The sequence below is a fragment of the Sarcophilus harrisii genome, chromosome 3 (genome assembly GCF_902635505.1).
Source record: "Sarcophilus harrisii chromosome 3, mSarHar1.11, whole genome shotgun sequence".
Taxonomy (NCBI): domain Eukaryota; kingdom Metazoa; phylum Chordata; class Mammalia; order Dasyuromorphia; family Dasyuridae; genus Sarcophilus; species Sarcophilus harrisii.
Window position 1 is genome coordinate 45023477 of NC_045428.1, and position 22916 is coordinate 45046392.

The window sequence follows — 22916 nt, forward strand, 5'->3', positions numbered from 1 at the left end:
AATGAAAGGAAGATGTGGGGAAATGAAGGTAATATAAGAATGCCATGATAAAATATTTTAATTAATAGATAAAAATAAAAATTAAGTTATTGAATTAAGCTAGGACCCTGGTAAAAGATGGTTTAGAAAGACCTTGAAAGAAGTGGAGTTTCAGTTAGCAAATTAGAGAGAAGTTATTCTTATAAAGACAAATAGATGAATTAAGCAACAGAATATTAAAATAAGGTAAAATGTAGAAAATAGTAAAGAAACTGACCTGGCAAGAACATAAAATCTGTGTTATGGATTTAATGAATTGTAGCTAACCTTAAGCTAAATACTAGGTGACCAAAAAAGGACATAAGAGCATCACCACATCAATATTCCAATAAAACAATGGAGCTAATTAACTATATAGATTATTCCAATAGCACATCTGCCCATTTGTTACTTCCCTTCTTCCATTGCTAACATATGCCTCCAAATTATCACTTTTCCTCCTGTTTCCTTCATCCTTATGATCCATGCATTAGGCATTCTACATTCCCCTTATATTTTTGTGCTCTCATTTATGCCAACCTTACTGACATTTGTGTCCAGCCCAAGCCTATTAAGCCATCTAGTAGTCTCTTCCATTATGTCTCATGAAAATCATGCTATTTTACCTTTTCACAAGCTCTCAGAGGTAATTGAGTCCAGCCTATATTTGAACAAAAATAAGAATCTCCTCTGTTATCCAAGATGAGGGATCATCCAATTTCCAGTTGAAGACCCAAAATAATGAAAAACTCATTTCCAACCAAGACAAGCCATTCCACTCCACAAATACTTCTATTATTATAATATCCTTTCTTTATATAAAGCTTGAATCTGTCTCTCTGAAATTTTCTACCTATTGTTTCCATTGATTCCAAACAGAACAAGTCTAAAATCTTGATTTAGAACTAGAAGGGACTTAAAGAATCATCTAATCTATGCCCCTTGTTTCACTGATAAACAATCAAGAGGCCTAAAAATGTTAAGTGACTTGTACAAAGCAATCTCAGTAGTAGAGCTGAGATTCAAGCCCAATGCCCTGACTGCAATTCTAATGCTCTTTATAACATAACAAATAAGTCAATTTTTTTCCATTATCATAAAAGACAAAGTCTGAGAATCTATCACAAAAATAAAGGAAATCCTTAGAAAAGAGTTGAGGATGTTCCAGAGGCATGGTTTTGGAAAGAATAACTACACTGTACCTATCCTGTATTGAAGTCTGTCACCTTTCATGAATTCACCCCCCCCCCAACTCTAGTATCTCATTATAGCAGTACCCAAGGACATTCATCAGCTTTCAGTCTAATTGGCTGTTACTCAAGTTACATGAAGACATCCAAGTTCAGCAAATGGTTTGGGAATTGGATGTTTCATTTCCAAGTCTGTAGAAGTGTGGTTGAGCATTAGAGAAACCTTATTTATTATTTATGCATAACTATGTTAACCTAGAGGGACTAACTAGTTGTGTTCCACAGCAGTAGGTACTGGAGCCCAGGACTGTTTAACATGTCATCAAGGACTTGGATGATGGAACTGAGAGCCTGCTTATTAAGTTTAAGGATGACATCTTGTCAGGAGGTGTGGTTTGCCCATTGGAGGATAGGATTAAAGTTTAAAGAAAACTGAGTGAGTTGGGAAAATGCTAAGGTAACAGGGAGAATTTCAATATGTTTCAAAGGTACTAAATCCAAGATAGTACCATTTGAGAATAGGCTCAAGAAATAAAAATTTTAGATACAAAATGATTGGATATGGCCAAATATAATTGAAAATAAGATAAAAAGGAAAAGGGAACCAAGAGTTGAAGAAGAATATAAAGCATAAAAAAGAATATAAAACATAACATTAATATTGCTTTTGACAACAGATTACTTAACATTTAATATATAAGGTATTAATTTGGAAAAGATTTCAATCATGGCATAAATGCTAAAGGTGGGAAAAGGCATGTAGTAAGTAAAAAAATTAAGAGCAATATTACAATTCTACCTTTTAATCATATTATCATTTCAGTTATAAATCTTAGCATTTGAAGGGACTTTGGAGGTAAACTAATAAAACCAATGCAAGACACCTTGTTCCCATTCACAACCCTTTCCTTGCTTTCTAATTAAGTCATCTCGACTCTGCTAAACTTCGTGAGAGGGAACTTCCTACATGTAGTAACCTTTCCAATTCTGTGTATTTCTAATTGTGGGGATTTCCCCCTTACATTAATCACCCCCCCAAAAATAATAATATGCCCTTTAGCCTTCTCTATCACCCCATCCTGCCACACAAACCCATTGTTTCTAGTTATAGCTTTTGTCTTCACTTCTCTAGTTTAAACACCAATAATTCCTTTTGTTCTATCACTTAGAGTCCTCTTAGCATACAGGTCATCTTCTTCTGAACATCCTGTAGCTTTTCAATGTTTTTCCTAAGGTGTAGTGCCTAGATATGACCCCAGTACTCATGGTGTGCTCTCACAAAGGTGGAGGACAAAAGAATGATCACCTCCTTCATTCAAGACTTGACTTCTATTAATGGAGCCTTAGATCCTTATGAGTATGGGGGGACAGTCAGTGCAAACTCATGGAGATGGGGAATTAATTGTGAGTGAATAACATAAAGAAGACCAATTTGGCTTGTTCACTGAATGCAGGAAGTAGATTGATGTAAAAAGACTGGAAAAGTACAGGAATTCCAGGTTGTTTATAACTTTAAAAACCAAACATAGGAGATTATATTTTACCCTTTCTAGAGGCAACAGGAAGCTGCCGGCTTTGGTTGACTAGATCACATCAGCCTTTTTGGCTATCACAACCCACTGTTGACTGCATTTAACGTGCTGTTCTCCAGAATTTCTGAGTACCTCAAAGCAAATTCCTTAGAAGAAAAAATATAGTGCCATGTTATTCTGTCTAGATATTGAATCCACAGCTTGAGAAGAATAGACAAATTGGAGGTAGTTCCAAGGAAATAATGAAAATTGATTTTAGGGCTTGAAATTAGGATCTTTTAGGAAATGGCCTAAGAATAGAAATTATTTAGCATTGAAGAAAAACAGAAGTCTAGTAGGAGGGTCTAACAGCCTTAAGTATAACCAAGTTATTTTATATTTTTTATGAATGAAAGTACAAAAAGTAGAAATGGATTTCTGTTGTAGAAGGAGATCTAGAGTGGAAAGAGATCTTCTAAAAATTAAGAATACATTTATTTTAAAATTTTAGCAGTCATGACTGAGGCCATCCTTAGAAATAGATAAATTAAGTGCTTTTTAGAGGGTCTACAAATTCAAAAATAGTTTTTATTTCCAATATGGTAAATGTCTATAAATATAATTCATATAAACAAAATCTCTTTGGAGAGATCCTCAATAATTTTTATTAGGATAAAAATACTGAAAACAAAAGTTTGAGAACCACTGCTAAAGTGTCAGCCTTTCATTCTACCCTTAGAAGGTGAATTATCTAGATCTTTATGGTTTAGAAGGTGAATCATCTAGATCTTTATGGTTTTTCCATCATCTCAAAGCCTTTTAGAATGTAAAGACCCCTGGAAAGGGTTAGACATTAAAACATCTTAATGGAACTGATAACTAAGAAAAAAATGGGACATAGGATAAGTGCCTGAGTGGACTGGGATGGTATTATTGTGAGGATGTCACATTAGGAGGTAGTACCAGAAGAGAGGAAAGAAATAACAATGGGAACATTGAGAGATGGCAATGATAAATTTTACCAGCTTTACAAATTTGTATGAATCTAGTCTTAACAAAAATGACCATTCACAGCACTTGTAAGAATTTGGTGGGTTGCCAACCAATATTCTAAATAAGGGGTGAATAAAATGGGAAAATACCCATTTTTTTAAAAGTTCTCCTTTTTTAATCAAAGTCAAACATGTTCCATCACTGAAAAGATATCAACTGGCTTTTTGGTATGAGTATTTTATAGAATTAGTAAGAAACATTAGAAGCATTTCAAATGAATTATAATGAATCACGAAAAGAGAATACTGAGCACCTCCTCCCTATGTTCCATAACACATTTATTTATACGTGTCCATATAAATGGAATTTTGTAGTTTTCAAAAAATGGAAATAAATTTATGATAATTTTATATATTGGAATCAATAAAGGTTATACCTAAATGAAGGAAAAAAATCTTTCCAGGAGCCATTATGCTGTAGAGTCCATGCTTCATCACTCATTAGCTTTGGAAGATCAGGTTCCCTCAGAAATAACCTTTCGAGTGTATGGAAAACTTTGTTTAGAGTTCCTGACTCATTGAGCTAATAACTAAGAGTCCTATTCATGGAGAAATAGTTGGCTTATGTCCATTCAATTTGTGTTATCTTTACTCAGGGGAAGTGTATAACATTTTCTTCCTACATATATCCTTTCCCTTGTTTGACATCCATTAAACTACCTCTATTTCCATTCTCCAGTGGTCCCACATGACCACCTCTTCCCTGGCCTCCATGCAGCCCAACTGAAAGGAGAAAGAAGTGTCAGATGGCAAGTGGGCAGCTAGAGCTCGACCCTATATAATGTGCATATTCATCAAAAAGGCTTTGAACAAATCATAAAAAATGAGGGTGTGCAAGTTACTATTGCCCTGGGATAGCTGAAAATTATATGCTGTCTGTCTGAGTGAAAAATTGCTGAAGCATACTGGAGACTGGTGTAAGCATCACTTAGCTTTGAACTGCTGCATTGACCAACGCCACACACATGCATTCACTCTAGCTGAGAAAACAAAGATATAGCAATTTAACAAAAGTTTTGTTTCAAACTCGCATGGGCTAAAACGGAGGTTAATATAGTTGTCAGTGTTCCAGAACATATAGATTTTCCACATGGCTTCCTAGCTCACCTTAACAAAATCCTTCTTTGCTCTCTACATAGTCTCAGATTTGCATGGCAAAGTCAGTCCCACATCTATCTTTGAACCATAAACACAGGCTTATTCAGAAAATGCTAAGGTATTTCCAAAAGCCATTTCAATTTTCCATTTGTTTTCTTGTTAATTAAAGCTATCCATGAGTTGGAGTTTTTTAAATGAAAAAATTTCAAAGTTTTGGAATGAAAACAAAAAGGTCTCTTTTTAATTTAGAAAATGATTGGTTTTGACCCGTTTTTCTCAGTAGATTCATGCTATCACCATCATCCTTTGATTGTATTTTTTTATCTTGCTATTTCCTGGGCTGTCTCTTTGAGGTGCAGAATCAATGAGATCTCCAAGCAGAGCCAATAGGTTATGTTGCAGTAGAGATCCCTTGTGTGTGGACTAAATAACCACTGATCTCACTTCTAATTCTTAAAATCTGTGATTTTGTAGAACTTTATTTCTCTTATTCTTCCAGATCTGATCTTTCAGAAATGATTTTTCTGTAGTCAAATGTTTCAATTTATGTAAGTATAAAGCACAAATGAAAAGTTCTACCCTGTGTGAAAGTAAATGGACAAGAAGCACTTTTGTAAGAAAAAAATATATACTTTGATATATAATAAGACTTTGAAATAAATATTTATTCACTGACAGCTTCTACCCACCCCTGATTTTGCAGTGAACACAGAAATGCGAAAGATCATTCAATCAATCAACATCTACCATATGCCAGTCATTGAATAGACATTGGGGATATTAAGGTAAAGATGAAACAATTCTTACCTTCAGGAAGCTTACATTCTATTGGTGAAAAAATCATGCATTTATATAAGCATATAAAAATTAAATTAAATTAAAAAAATAAAGATGTGTGGTAATTATTATTTTGCTTCCTTCACCAATGTAGAATGCACTCGGTATATTACTTGGTAAATAAGTCCTGAGCATAGAGAGTTTATATGACTTTTCCAGGGTCACATAATTAATGTGTCACAGGCAGAATCAACAATAAATGTTCCTGATTCTAAGACCAGCACTCTACCACAATGTCAAGTTCTCTGTTAGTGTATTATATATTAGAATTTTGGCACTCAATAACTTCCATTCATACTCTAAAACTTGGAATTTCTGAAAGATAAGTCAAAGATGATGATCCTCAAAATTCACTAACATACTACCTCGAGAAAAGGAATTTTGGTACAAGCTAAGTATTCTTAGTTGCTATGGACTATTTGGGGACACAGTTGCTATACTGGATGTCCAAAGTATCCCAGCAACAACATAGCAGGTATAATTCAGCAATCTTCCATCCTCAGAGCATTCAACTAAAATGACTATCAGAAGCCACAATAATCTAAGGCAAATCTTAGGAGAAATCCTTTTTCCTTACACATCTAGGTTTGATCCTAAAAATTCATGAAATTTCAAGATCCATCAACAGTAGAAAAGACAAGAAGTGAATCTGGAATTAAAAATAGTAAGTGAGGCTGTAGTAGTTTAGTTTTGCTGGCTGAAATCTTAGATCTAGTACCAAGACTGTTAAAGTATTGATGATAGATAACCATATCAGAGAGGAAGTTCTTTCATCATTCTTGATCTTTCATTTATTTTCTTTATCACCATTGGCTTGTTACTTTCACATTTCTTATGTTAGGTACTGTACTTTAAGGTACTTCCCTTTTTATGGAGCAGTTTCTTGCTGAGTTAAATCTGCCTGAACATTTCACTGGTCTGGTCTATGTCTGCTCAAAATTCTAACAGAAGCATTTACTGGAGCAGTTGTTTTAACTCAAAATTCTGAAACAGTTGTTAATTTTGAATGGTCAGGTTAGAGTGATATGGATATCAGAACTATTCGATGCTCACGATATAAATCTAATTTATCAAATTACAGATAGAGGATAATAATTTATTTGCAAACCTTAAAATAAAGTGACATCATTCCCAGGAAGGACCCAAAGTCTGAACCCAGAAAGATAAAAGCCTTATGTTGAGTTGGGGAGAACTGAATTTATTAGGTTGGAAGCTATAAGTGGTAGATACTCTAGTTGTTGCTGAGTAGTTCCAGCTAAGGATAGAAACAGTAAAGCACCAGAAAAAATTACCCCAGAGTTCAACGAGATTGACTGAGATGCTAGTGAGATGTTAGTCAAACACAATGCAAATCAATTCAGTGTAGTAGTGCAAGCATTTGTTCAACATAGACATTATATTCAACAAAAAAGTTTTATGCAAAGTTCCCAAGACAGTTAACAGAGCCATGGTTTCAAGTTCATAGTTGTGAATTGCTCTAAGCAGGGGGGTTTTCCTCACTCAAATTTCTTCTTAGAAGATTTCTACAAATGTGTCCCAACTCACTCTAGCACATACTGAGTATATTGATGGAAGAGCATGACTCAAGTTTATGTGTGTATTGTGAAATTATATATATGTATATATATATATATATACATATATATATTAAGTCCTTTCATTTGCCTTAATATATAGATATACCTTTAATTTCATTATTTTTCTTGTCTTATTGCCAAGTAAATTATTTAATTTAAATCTAAAAATGCCTTTACTGTGAGTAGTTGGTTTGTGTAAATGAGACCTTTTCAAAAGATGGCTACCCTTAGACTCCTGTGAGAATCTTAAGTATTGAAAGGTAGTAATTTTTCTTCACTGTGAAATTAGAATTCCCAAAATGAGAGTAGATTTTAGTAAATGAGTGTCTATATGCCCTATATGGAAGATGTGAAGTGCTACAATATGCATGGCCACTCCACACACATAAGTATTATCTTAATTTTGAAAAGGGAGATAACTGAACCTTAGTATGCTACTCAGACTATATGATCACTCAAGTCTACAAGAAAACTTCATTTTTCTTTATTTCTTAAACATGTTTATTTAAAGTTGTGAGTTCCAAATTCCATTCCTTCCTCCCTCCACCTTCCCTGAGATGCTAAGTAATCAGATATAGGTTATATATGTGCAATTATGCAAAACATTTCCATATTACTACTTTTGTATAAAAAAAGAAAGTGAAAAATAGCATGTTTCAGTCTGGATTCAATCAATATCAGTTCTTTCTTTGGAGGCAGTTAGTAAGCTTCATTATTAGTCCTTTGGGATTGTCTTGAATCATTGTTTTGCTGAGAATAGAGAAGCTTTATTAAATGAAATTTTGTAAAGCACTATCCTGGATTCTAAACTTATTTATTACAAGTTTATTTAAGTACATATAAGATTATATAGTATTATATAGTGTATTATATAGTGCATAATTACAATTTTGTGTTATTCTTTATGCCTAATATGTGCACATAGAAAATGATAATTGAAGTTGACTGAAAAAAAGCTAAAGTTTCAAAAGGCAGAGGAAAGGAAGACTTGCATTCCTGTACATCATAAGTTCATAAAATTAGACTTTGGAGTTCATCAAGTCCTACTTTTTTTTATTTTTACTGATGAAGAAACCAAAGTCTAGATCAGGAAATTGACTTATCCAAGATCACCCAGGCAGAAAACAGAAGAGGTTAATTTGAACTAAGCTTCTTAATCTAAAAACTCACTACCTTACACCACACTCTCACTGGCAATTTTAAAAATATACACTAATTTGATCATTGAATTTCCTAAAATATATCCAAATTAAACCAGAGGGAGAGAACTCTAAGACTTAGAAATGCAAGCTCCCTCACTAACCAATTACCAGGCAAAATAAAGAGATCTTTTTTTGAGATAAAATTTTTGAAATAAGCAAAATTGAAATCTAATGAAAAGTGTAAAAAAAAAATCAGATTTCCCCACAGAAGTATTTTCAGTTAATTGCATTTCTTACAAATGTCCCCAAAGAAAGTTTTCACAAAAGGTACTGGGCTTGAAGAAAAGCTATTGTTACAAAGAGAAATAGTCTTATGCCCTGATAAGTATAAATTATAATTCACAGTACTGTCTAAACAGAATAAAATTCCCTGAATCCATGATAAGGCACTTCTAAAAGTTCCTGTTAAGATGTATTATGCTCTATTTATATATGTAGATTTAAGTCAAATCCTCTGTATCAAACACACATTCATCTAATGGATTTTATTAGGAAAACCCTTTATTATTTTTAAAAACCCACTTCTATAATTACAAATGAAAAATTTACATTCAGATGGCAAATTTTCATTTCTTCTATAACCTTTTTCTTTTAGAGAAATACTTATTCCAGTGATTATATCTTCCAATTATTCTATTCTGGGTAAAATATTTTCAGGGCTTAAAAAGTATAACAAAAGATGAAGTAAGAGGCACTACAAGTACCTAGCAATCTAAAAATGACCTAGTTGTTTTTAATCTAATATTTCTAGGTATTGTTTTAATTATTCTCTTTGTGTATATTCTCCATACTCTGTAAAGACTGAATGCCTGCTAGTAACCACAGCAGGGAAGAACAATTAGCAAATACAGGAATCTTTCTTCTGTTTGTACTTGAGTTCTAAAGGTTAAATGATATTTGTTTTAAAAGGCTTTACTTGGACAGAGGTGTTTCTAATGAAAGTGCTAACTGATTTCCTCCAATTTGAAATAGCAGTATGAAATTCAGACATTCTTGGGACATCCAAATGCAATTTCATGTGTCAAGGTCTTTTAGTCAAAATAAAATCTGTTAGTTAAATAAAAAAAAATTGGCTTGTTTGAAGGATAAATCAAGAATATTTATTAAGATAAATATTAGATGATTTATTATGATGATTTGGAAACTTATTGTGTGACTATATATACACATATATATGTATGTAACGTGTATATGTGTATATGCAAAATTCCACTTAGTAAACCTTAACATAGTATATAAATCATTGTTCTAATTATGATTATTGATAATTATCCTTATAAAAATAAAGAAAAATATCTCTGTTCTAATATCAAATCCAATTGTTTTTATTATTTCTGCTGCTGCTGTGGTGACTACTACTATAATTTCTACTACTATAACTTCTATAATATTCACATAATATAATCACAGAAATTCAAAGATGCAAGAGATTTTCATAAATCTATTGTTAATTTATTTCAGTTGTATCCAACTCTCTATGACCCTTTTGGGGGGTTTTCTTGGCAAAGACACAGGAATGATTTGCCATTTCCTTCTTTAACATTTTTTACAGATGAAGAAACTGAACCAAACAGTGATTGTCCAGAGTCACATGCTGTTAAGTCGGCAACTGAGTTTGAATTTGCAAAAATGAGTCCTCTTGATTCCAAGTCCAATACAATATTTACTGAGCTATCTACTGCTCAATAATTTTTGTCAGGCGATCATGTCTACTTCTTCATGATCCCATTTGGAGTTTTCTTGGCAAACATACTGAACTGGTTTGCCATTTTCTTCTCTCGGTCAGCTAATCCAATCCAAATTCAAAAGACACTCTAAACAGGAACACAAGTAATCATTTTCTTTTGTTTTACAACCTGTCATGATGGGGACCCATGACTTCCTGAGTTAATCCATTTCACTTTTGAATTGCCCTAATTGTTAGAAAGTTTTTCTTTATCTAACTAAACTGGCTTCTTTGTCATGCTTGCCTGTTATTCTCAATTCTACACATTCTGAGCCCAAATAGAATAAACCTCATCATTCTTCCACATGACAACTTTTTCAGCACATTAAACATGTCCCTGATAAGCTTAAGCATCCCCAGTTCTTTTCATTGGCATTGACTCAAAGATCCACCAATACCTCTATTGGTTTTCTCTGGGTACTCTCTAGTTTACATTGGTAAACTATTTATATGATTCCCAGGACTAAATAGGATATACCGGATAATTATGACCTAAAAAGTACATAATAGGACTATGCCCTCCATATTCCTGGATACTATGGCCCTCTCAAAGCAGATCAACTTCACACGACCCTTCTTATGTTTTCTCTCCATTGACTGATACTGAGCTAAAAACTAATAGATCTTTTTTTCAAGCTATGTCCATGTCTTCTCCATCTTGAAAACATAACATTGATTTCTAGAAACAAAATTTATGATTTTGTATTAATCGTCTAAAATTTCATCTCAGTTCATCAATGTTTTAACCTAGCAAGATTTTTTTGAATTCTGACTTTATCAATGAGTATATTAGTTATCCTTTCTAATTTGTATCATCTGCAAATTGGATAAACATACTATGAATGTTTTTATCCACATCATTGATAAATGGAACCAAGCACAGATCCCTAAAGCATTCCACTGGAGACAGTCTCTTAAGTCTCTGGAAAAGATATGGTTATATCAAGCAGCAAGCAAACAAATCTGTACAAACAAGTTATTTATGGCATAAATAGGCAGAAATTTAAAGGGGAAGATACTAAAATTAAGAGGGACTGGGAAAAGCTTCCCATAGAAAACGGGACATTAATTGGGATTTCCAGGAAGCCAGTCACCAAAAATGAGGACGGACAGTATTCTAGCTATGGAAGACAGGCAGAAAAAAATGTCCAGAATCAAGACATGGAGTATTGTATAATAATTAGTTTTTATGTGGTATTGACTATGTACCAGGTATTATGGTAAGCATTTTGAAATTATTTCCATCTGATTCTTACAAAAACCGTTGGCAGGTGGGTGCCATTATTAGCCCCATTTTACAAATGAGTAAACTGAGGTAAATAGTTATAGAGAATAGTCTGTGAAAAGGTTTGGGAAGACAGTATCATACATACAGCAAATAGGCCAGTATTGGTGGATATAAGAAAGGGGAAAAGGTACAAGAAGAATTGCACTCTTAATTTCCATTTAATATTTTATGCTATATAAATATTTTAGAATCTTTTAGACATTTTGACTCTAGGCTAGAGTTGTTCTAAACTAAATGGCATTAATAGCAACAATAAGTGTTGCCTTACACTGTGTTTTATTTATATGATCTTATTTAAATTCCACAGAGATTCTGAGGAAGGCAGTATAAGTCTTGAGAATAAGGTATAAAGTGGAAGAGTGCTCAACCAAGTTAGGAGGTTCCCTAGTACTAATTATCCCTCTAATATCTATTAATTCTGTTATCATGGAGAAATTGAACTCCTTTGACCTCATTTTATTTATCTCTAAAATGGGAGGTAATAATACGTATATAGAAATACTTTTATGTATATGTGAGCAACTAAGTGATTCAACTGGTAGAGTGCTGGGCTTGAAATCAGGAAGAGTCATCTTCATGAATTCAAATCCAGACTCGGACACTTAATGTCTGTGTGACCCTTGACAAGTCAAACCTTGTTTGCCTCAGTTTCCTCCTTTGTAAAATGAGCCAAAAAAGAAAATGGCAAATCACTCCAGTAACTTTACCAAGAAAATCCCAATAGGTCCCAAAGTGTCAGACATGAAATCACTGAACAAATAAACATATCTACATGCATATAGACATAAATATTATAGAGAGAAAGATATTAATATTTGGAAATAGATGAGATATAGATATATAACTACGTCATAGAGTTCAGCTCCAAATGAATATCATTTTGAAAGAGGAAAAGAGCAAGTCAAAGTCTTCTGAAACAGATATTTAAGTACTCTTCATAGCCATTATAAACCTTCAGGACCCCATTCACAGGACTACTAGGATTCTGTCCAAGGATATATGTCCAAATGGCATGTATTTGCATTTACTCTTTTCTGTGACTGCCATATCTCATGGTTGAGAATTATGTGGGGTCCTAGGGAACTATATGGACTCCTGAAATCACTGCTCACTTAAGTCTAAAAAAATATCAACTCAAGAAATAAATGAAACATTTTGGGGACTAGAATTTGAGAGTTTCTCTTTCAAGGAACTTCTGATTTGCAAATTAAATAACTATTTATTTTCAGCCAAGAAACAAATATGTAAAAGACTAAAGTAAAAGTGTTACTGGGAATCACAGGATAACACATAATTGTAGCATTCTAAGCATCACATCAACCTCTGGACCAGTCAGACAATTAGCAAACTCAGGGGACTTCTCATTTCAAATGATCATTTTTATGTCATGGATTCTTTTTTTTAGTATTTGAAGAAGCTTATGGGGTCCTTTTCACAATGATGCTTGGAAATACATAGAATAAAATAAATGGGATTACAATGAAAAGCAAAGTTTACTGAAAAAAAATTTACATTCAATTTCTTAGACCCTCTGAAATTAATCCATGGACTCTTGGGGGAATGTCTTGGGTTCGCTGCTTAAAATCTATAGTCTAGAAGATGTAGAAAACATTCCCAATCTCATCTCCATTGCCTCTCTGAAACCAATTGAAAATGATATTCCTATTAACTAGAACTCTTTCTTTAGATCTTCAAGATAGAAAAATGAGACATGAAAGCCAAGAGCTCAGAAGAGAATCCAAAATGAGAACTAGGAAGACAGGAAATGAAGCACATAAGCAATCCTAAATTTTAATGGTCTATATAAAACAAGAGCAGCCGTGAGTGACTCAGATCAGGCAAATGAAATGGTGAAGGGTTTGTTTGTCCATGTCATCTGATGACTAATTTAAAGGAACTAAAATTATGTCTCCAGGAAATAGAAGATTCAGGTAGGATGGAAGAGTTACCTTCAGTAAGTTAAGTTACTTAAGTACTTATAAGATGTGCAAACAGAGTTCAACTTGATCTACCAGGCTCCAGAGAGCAGTATATAATTGATAAGTAGAAGCTGGAAATAGGCCAATAGGTTTGATGGCAGGTAGCATATCCCAACAACTCAAGGTGTCTCAGAGTGGAATGGGCTGAATCAGAACATAATGGTACTCTCATCCCAGTAGTCCTCAAGCAGTAGCTGGAGGATCACTTTGTGAACATGTTACAGACAAGATGCTTAATCATTACAAATTGAACTAAGTGATCACTCAGGTCCTTTTCCACGATGACTCAAATATGAGTCATCCCAAAAATATCTGTTGAATAATTATTGGAACCCTTCATTCCTTTCCCAGAATTACTTCTGTCTTCTTGTCTTGGAACATCTCTTCTCGTTTGCAGCAGCGTTATACGTGGAACCTCCATTTTGAAGAAGCACCTAGGCCGACCAGTAAATAAATCCTGATTCTACACTTAGTTTTCAGTTTTTCTACTTCCACTCAGGTACTTCCCCACTCCCATTACCTAGTTTTTAGCTCCATTTTATGCATTATCTTCCCCCATTAGAATGTAAACTCTTTGAAGGCAAGAACTGTCTTTTACTTTTATTTGTATTCTGAGTGGTTACCACAAAGTGTCTGGCACATAGTAAGGGCATAATAAATGCTTAATGATGGAATGACTGGCTAATGAATAGTAGTACTTGGTTGGGGTGGGAGAAGAAAAGCTGGGCAGGTTTGTAGTTAGAAATCACTTGCCTCAGTTCATGTACATCTCCCCTAAGCTTTGACTGAGCTCTTAGTTAGATGACATAGGGAATAGAGCTCTAGATTTGAAAAAAAAAAAACTGAGTTCAAATCCATTTATTAGTGGTACAATTCTGGAGAAAGCATTTAACTTCTTTTACTTCAGTTTCTTCATCTGTAAAATAAGAATAATAAAGGCATCTCCTTTACAAAGTTTTCATAAGAATCAAATAATATAACATACAGAAAATGATTTGTAAATCTTAAAGCATTATATTACTAATGCTATTAATTAAATCTAATAGCATAATTGGAAATATTATTAGAAAAAGCCTATCACTGTTGTAAATTTTCTCCCAAAGCCTTGGCAGTGGAACCAGATAAAGAAGAGCAAGAGGAAAGAAATAAAATAAGGTAATGAAGAATGTAAATTTTTGACAATTGGAAATGTTAAATCCTTTGTATTTACATTTCTAGCACTGTTTTTTTTTTAAAGTAATTTTTTTATTTTTCTTTTTTTAAAAAGCTTTTATTTTCAAAACATATGCATGCATAATTTGACATTGACCCTTGCATAACTTTGTGTTTCAGATTTTCTCCTCCTTCTCCCCACCCTCTCCTCTAGATGACAAGCAATCCAGTATGTATTAAACATGTTAAAATATATATTAGTCAACATGTATAAACATATTTATACAATTATCTTGCTGCACAAAAAAAATCAGATCAAAAAAAGAAAGCAAATGAGTAAGAAAACAAAATGCAAGTGAACAACAACAAAAAGAAGAGTGAGAATGTTTTGCTGTGATCCACATTCAGTTCCCACAGAGGTCTCTGGGTTTAGATGGCTCTTTTCATCACAAGATCATTGGAACTGGTATCAGTCATCTTATTGTTGGAAAGAGCCATATCCATCAGAATTGATCTCGTATAATACTGATATTGCCATGTACAATGATCTCCTGGATCTGCTCATTTCACTCAGCATCAGTTCATGTCAGTCTCTCCAGGCCTCTTTAAAATCATCCTCCTGATCATTTTTCATAGAACAATAATATTCTATAGCATTCATATACCACAATTTATTCAGCCATTCTCCAATCGATGCGCATCTACTCATTTTCCAGTTTCTTGCCTTGCACTGGTTTAAAGAAGGCACTTAATAAATGTCTATTGACTGAGAAAATAGAATCAGGAAATCCAGGACAATAAAAAAAAGGAGAAGTCAGACAAAGGAAAACAACAAAAAAAAAAAGGATTCTTCAAAGGAGGGAATTTTTAACATGTTAAAGGAAAGTAATGAAAGGAGAAAAAGAGGGTGAGAAAAGAAAAAAAATGATGGAAGAAGGAAAAGAAGTAGGTAAATGTGAGAAGTGAGGAAGGAAAATAGACATAGAATTCAGAAAAAAGGGGGAAAAGAAAGAATAGAAAAAAGACTTCTTGCCTCTCTAGAGAGGAGGTGTTAACAGAGAGGGGCAGGTGGGAAAGAAAGTGATAATGGAGAAAAGTGATAAGAGAGAGAGCAGCAGTGATAGTAAGAGGAAGTAGTTAACTTGGTCCCAGGGAAGAGGCTGTGATAACAAGCCCTGCTGAGACCACCACAAGACAGCTGTTTAGAGCTCTTTGGCAGTCTCAGAACCTTCCTGTAGCCCCCAAGAGAGTTAGACCCTCCTCTTATGAGCCATACCAGGTTATAAACATTGCTTACATCCTATTCTCTTTCACTAGTGAAATCAGAGAGAAATAATAGAAGTGACTTATGAAGCTATCTGGGCTGTGTAATTTTCATTTGGGGTGCATCTGAAATTGAAAAGGGGAAAAATACTCTAGAACACCAAAGAAAAAAAATTGTATTTTTGCTAATCAGTTTTCAGTCCACGTAAAAACTCTTTGCATGTTTAATATGTCATTCTTGTGGAATTATCCCCCCAATCTGTTATTTCAGCTTGATACTTCACACATCAGAGTTAGCTTTCATCTCCAAAATCTCATGGCTATGGTCATTACATTACAGATGCTACAGTGGGCACAACGCGCTGTTTGGGCACTAGAATTGACACAGAGTGAGTAGCTGATAAAAGAAAGGCATTCTTGCTGTGTTGAGGTTTTGGCATCAACTTGGTGAAAAACCATTTTTAATGCATGTCATTAATAAGTACCAGATGTTCCATTAAAAAAAGACATCTGAATTCTTTCCTGGTATATTGTTAAATGTCCAGTGCCAGGCTTTAGTGGGTAGCGGGCAGAGAGATTGTTCATGAGGATGAATTCAGAGATGAACAATACCCAGCCCACATGGCTCTGAGCTAGACAAAAAAGCAAAAATAAAAGTCTTTTCTTTACATTTGGGCAACAAATATATATTATATGTGTGTATCCATATGTATACATATATATTCATGTGTAGACAAGTGTACATGTGTTGGTGGGTATTCATGAGTCCTACTGAAAACTCCAACATTCTTGCAAAGAAATAGATGCTCAAAAACTAAAACTAACACTTAAATCGCAAGTTATAAAATCATATTCTCTACATGGAACAATTTAAAGAATTGTTTATATTTGTGACCTTGGTTCAAACTTTACATTAGACATTAAGATGCTAAATTAGCTCTATGGCCTAACTAGCCCCTCTAGTCCTCAGTTTTCTCATCTATAAAATGACTATAAATGGACTCACCCTCTAAAAATAACTCCAGCTTTAAAGTTCCAATCTTCTGTTCCTCTGTTCAATCAATACTTAAATTCATTCCATAGAACACATTTTAATTTAACCTTCCTGTAAGTCACTTAACTGCCCTAATAGTTCCTCTTCATTGCCTGTGTCTTATACATATATTTGCATTTGAATGAACTTTAAATAATAAATGCATAATAAAGTAGAACAGTAATATGGACAAACAGATACATACAAGTGGTCGTAAAATATAAATATATATTCAGACAGAGACCCAGTAGTTAGATCATGCATATAGATGCTCAAGTGATAGTCATAAATTCCTAATCCCCCTCCTCAAAAAGTCTCTAGTGATTCTCTATTGCCTGCAGAAATACAGCATCAACTCCTCTATTTGGCATTCAAAGCCCTTCACAGAATATCTCCATAGCTTGCTAAGGAATTTGATTCCCTTTCATATTCCAGGGTCCAGGGTGTGACCTCCCTGCTATATCTTATAGGAATCATTAGACCTTCATTTTTATGACTTTTCCAAGATTATCTTTCATACCTGGAAAGTTCTCCCTCTTCACCTCATATCTCGGTTGTTTTTCAGTCACAGTTCAAAATTATCTTTAGCTTTTTGTGACTCTATTTGGGTTTTTCTTGGTAAAGATATTGGATTCTGCCATTTCCTTCTCCAGATAATTTTAGAGATAAGGAAACTGAGGCAACTCCAAGCCTGGCTCTTTATCCAATGAACCACCTAGTCCTGAGCTCTTCCAGCTCCTTTGCCAAGAAATTGCTGTTTTGTATTTATCTGTGTATCTGTTTCCCCCCAATAGTGCAATTTTCCCCCTTGGATTCAAAAACTATTTCTTTTTTGTCTTCATATCTCAGTTGCCTGACATATAAATTGCTTTCAAATGAGGATTAAATGTCTTTATACTGGATTTTTCCTGTTACTTGCATTATTTACTGCTGACATATAGGACTGATTATATCTAATTATTTTTCCATACATTTCATCTCTCTGATTAGATTTTTAGTTCACTGAGGGCAGCGATTGAGTTCAGTTGTCAATGTTGTTATATATTGTTGGGCAAATGGCAGAAAGATCATAGGCTTTTGATCCTTCTTTACTTTTCAGACATTTTTTACTTTCATAGAACAAAAGAGCCTAAGGGGATAAGATCAATATCACTCAGCTCCTTTTTCATGTTGGGGAAAAAAAATAAATCTGGTAATTTTTGCATAGGGGCAGAGGTAGAACAAGACCCAGTATCTAAAATGGATTTCTGACCAAAGCTTAGTGACAATTAAAATCAAATTTTGGAAAAAAATAGTAGAGAAGAGGGTAGATATCAAAAAGTCTAGAAAAAAGTTTAAAGATCTCTAAGAAGAGTTTTAAAAGAGGATTACTTTTAGTCTGACTTCTGTTGCCTTCTCATGCAGCTTGGCTTAGGGGAATATCTTCCTATGTTTCTTTTCTTTCCTTTTTTTGCAAGGCATTTGAGGTTAATGACTTGTGCAGGTTCATATAGCTAGTAAATGTCTGAGGCTGGATTTGAACTCAGGACCTCCTAACTCCAGGGCTAGTGCTCTATCTACTATGCCATCTAGCTGCTCCCTTATGTTTCATTTTTTAAGCTAAATTTTATTTCTTTGAATAAACAAAACTCCTCTTTTTTTCCCTTTTATTCCCCTCTCCTTGCACAAAAAAATAAGATCAAAAACTCTAGTAATAAATAATTATAGTCAAAGAGGAAAAATTCCTATATTAGCCAGATCTAAAATATCAAGATCTAGTTCTAGATCTGAGGGCAGCTAGGTGATACAGAAAATGGAGTGCCAAGCCTGGAGCAAAAAAAAAAAAACTCATTTTCCTGAGTTCAAATCTGGCCTCATACATTTACTAGCTGTGTGACCCTGGGCAAGACCCTGTTTGCCTCAGTTTCCTCATCTGTAAAAGGAGCTGGAGAAGGAAATGGTAAACCAAGCCAGTATCTTTGCCAAGAAGAAACTAAAATAGCCATGAAGAGTTTGATATAAGTGAAACAAATGAACAACAACCCATCTATTTATCAAAAGAGAGAGACAGAGAGAGAGAGAGAGAGAGAGAGACAGAGAGAGAGACAGAGACAGAGAGAGAGACAGAGACAGAGACAAAGAAACAGATGGAGACAGAGAGACTTACAGAGACAAAGACTGAGATAGTCAGAGACAAAGAGAGAAACAGATGGAGGCAGACAGAGACAGAAACTGAGACAAAGAGAAAGAGAGAGACAAGCAGACAGAGACAGACAGAGACAGATTCACTCTGAATAGCTTCTATCAGGACATGAGTAGCATGGTTAATCAAGAGTTCTCTGAAATCATTATTGGTCATTTTACCAGAGTTCTTTAACTTTCCAAAGTTGTTTGTTTTAAAAATATTGTTGTTATTGTATTAATTGTTCTCATTCTGCTCACTTCAGTTTGTACAAATCTTCCCAGTTTTCTCTGAAATTATCCTCTTCAAAATTTCTTGCAGCATAATAGATATTCCATAATTTCTTCAGTCATTTTCCCAGTTGACAACTACCTATTAAGTTACCAGTTTTTTACCCCTGTAAAAAAGGGCTAGAAATATCTGTATACATGAATCTTTTTTCTTTGTCTTTAATCTCATTTTAGTTTAGATGTAGTAATAATAGGATGGTACCAAAGGGTATACACAGTTTAATAATGATTTGGACAAGAATCCAAATTACTTTCTGAACTAGTTCACAGCTCAACCAACAGTAAATTAATGTACTTGTCTTATCCTAGTCCCTCCAAAATTTGTAATTTTCATTTTTTAATCAACTTTGCAAATCTTATGACAATATCTCTAGAAGACAATGTATTGGTTGACTGCAAACATTGCTTGTTAACAGAAAACTAACAGACATTCCTAGCATGGGAACAATGGAGCTGTCCACTAAGAACCAGGTGAAACGCATCCCCTAACAATGAACAACTGAAGCACAATAACAGGCTGGGATCAATAGAGACCAACATCTGGTGGGAGATATTTCCTGGAGAAACCATCCAATTACCACAACGGCTATGAAGGTTCTAGCAATCAACATTTTCAGCTACCTCACCCATCCAAAGAGGAGAGCTAAAGCTAAAAAAATCTCCTCCCTAAAGGCTTGAGCTCTTTGAATGTGTTCTTTCAGATACTGTACTCAGCTGAAGTGTTATATTCTGAATAACCTAATACTCTGTTCTTCTTCTGGAGGTGCTATAATTAGTAAGCAGAAGGGGCTACATTTCTCTTCAACCAGCCCTTTCAACTAATGACTATTAGACCCCCAACTGTTCTTCCCAGTTAGCCCTTTTCACTAGTGACTTTAAAGCACTTCCTTGCAGGCAAGCTATGTCAGAAGGTGACAGACCAGGCTGATATCAAGTCTGGTATCCGTAATCTCAGAACATTTCCATTTCACAATTCTCTAATGTCCCTTATTAATTACTCTCTCCTTTACTATGTCCCTTGTGTAACTCAATTCAACTATAACTTATGGTTTAAAAATTATTTTGTCTCTTGTCATATCATAACTCTTGAGTAGAAAATATTCTTAGGCAGACTGTGTGATAGAAAAAAAGCATAGAGATGGTGTAATAGAAAAACCCTCTTCAAATATCTATGGGCTTCTGCCCAGAGACTGCAGAAAAACCAAATGATACTATCAGTATTTTTCCATTTACAAACTAGACTAAAATGTGTTACTTGGCAAATGTCACTTTCCTTCTTGTATCTTTCTCCCAGGAATGTAGGAGAAGCAATAAATTTCATATGAAGTTTGTGATCAGCTGTCCCATTCATGATTCCCATTTTAATTGAATAAATTTCTTCAAGTCAAAATACTGTTTTGAAAAATAATCTCAAAATATTAATTATTAAGATTGAATATTAATCTAATATAAGCTCTTGAAGGAAGAATTTAAACTCAATTAGGATGGTCTGTTCCATTCGTTTTGTCCTTGGAACATGACATATAATAGGCATTTAATAAATGCTTTTTGAATGATGGATGAATTATTTATTTTCTTAATATGCATATATTTTAAAGGAAGAAAAACAAAAATGAACTGTCCCAAAAAGATCTATTCGTATAAAATAAGAAAAAATAACAATCATAAATTACAATTGTTGCTTTGCTCTTACTCTCTCTTCTAGCTACTGTTCAAGTAGAAGATGGTGTGAGAGAAAAGACTTTGGCTCTCCTCAACAAAATTGACCTTTGAGCCCATGAATGCAGACTTCTGTAATTTGTCAATTAGCATTTGTTCTGCTCTGCTTTTAGGTGACAGAATATAAGAACCATTTATGATCTTGTGCATTTTTAAAAATTAGAACAGTGAACCAGAAGAGGTCTGGGACATGGAATCTATACTAGGTTTTGTGGATAGGAAGCTCAGAATCAAGACCCTGTAAAAAAACCTAAATAATCTAATTAAGAGGCAGCAAGACAAGGACTGATTCTGTTGGTGTGTCACATTTGGAAGTACATCCAGTAAAGCAAATGCTATGTCAAAAGCTAGAGCAGCTATATGGCACGTTGAACAGAGTTCCAGGTCTGGAGTCAGGAATAATTACATTCAAGTTTGGCTTTATCTCATTTCTAAAATATATAGAGAATTGAATCAAATTTATAAGAATTCAAGAATTCTCCAGTTGATAAATGGTCAAAGAATATGAACAGACAATTTTCAGATGAAGAAATTAAAATCATTTCTAGTTATATGAAAAAAAGTTCTAAATTACTATTGATCAGAGAAATACAAATTAAGACAACTTTGAGATACCACTAAACACCTTTAAGATTGGCTAAGATGACAGGAAAAAATAATGATGAATGTTGGAGGGGATGTGGGAAAACTAGGACACATGCATTGTTGGTGGAGTTGTGAAATGGTCCAACCATTCTGGAGAGCAATTTGGAACTATACCCATACCAAGTGTCCATGGGCTATCAAACTGTGCATATCCTTTGATCTAGCAATGTCTCTATTGGGACTGTGTTCCAAAAGAAATCATAAAAAATGGAAAAGGACCCACATGTGCAAAAATGTTTGTGGAAGCTCTTTTTGTAGTGGCAAGGAATTGGAAACTGAACGGATACCTGTCAGTTGGAGAATGGCTGAATAAATTATGGTTTATGAATGTTATGGAAATTATTATTCTATAAGAAACGATCAGCAAGATGATTTCAGAGAGACCTGGAGAGACTGACATGAACTGATATTAAGTGAAATGAGTAGAATCAGTAGAACTTTGTACATGGCAACAAGAATATACAATAGTCAATTCTGATGGACGGGGCTCTTTTCAACAATGAGGTGATTCAAGCCAGTTCCAATGGTCTTGTGATGGAGAGAGCCATCTGCTCCAGAGAGAGGACTATGAGGACTGAGGGGGATCACAACATAGCATTTTCACTTTTGTTGTTATTTGTTTGCTTTTTGTTTTCCCTCTCAGTTTCCCCTATTTGATCTGATTTTATTGGGAGCATGATAATTGTGAAAATATACATAGAAAAATTGTTCATGTTTAACATGTATTGGATTACTTGCCATCTAGGGAAGGGGTAGAAGAAAGGAAGGGAGAAAAAATTTGGAGCACAAGGTTTTGCAAGGGTGAATGTTGAAAACTATGTATCTGTTTTGGAAATAAAAAACTTTAATTAAAAAAATTTAGTCTCAGACTCTTGCTATTTGTATCACCTTGGACAATTCATTTAACCCTGTGAGTCTCAGTTTTTCATTTGTAAAATGAGCTGGAGAGGAAACTGCCAAACCACTCCAGTATTTTTGCCAAAAAAATCTCCAAATGAAGTCATAGTCAAACATGCCTGAACAGCAACAACAAATGTTGAAATTTTAAGCTTGAGATCACTTTCCCCATGAACTAAGGTGACATAAGAAGAGAGTATGCTCCAGTTAAGAAATAAATGTTTGTGACTTCCATGTTTATTATTCCTAATTCAAACACATCCTTTTTAAAAGTAAAA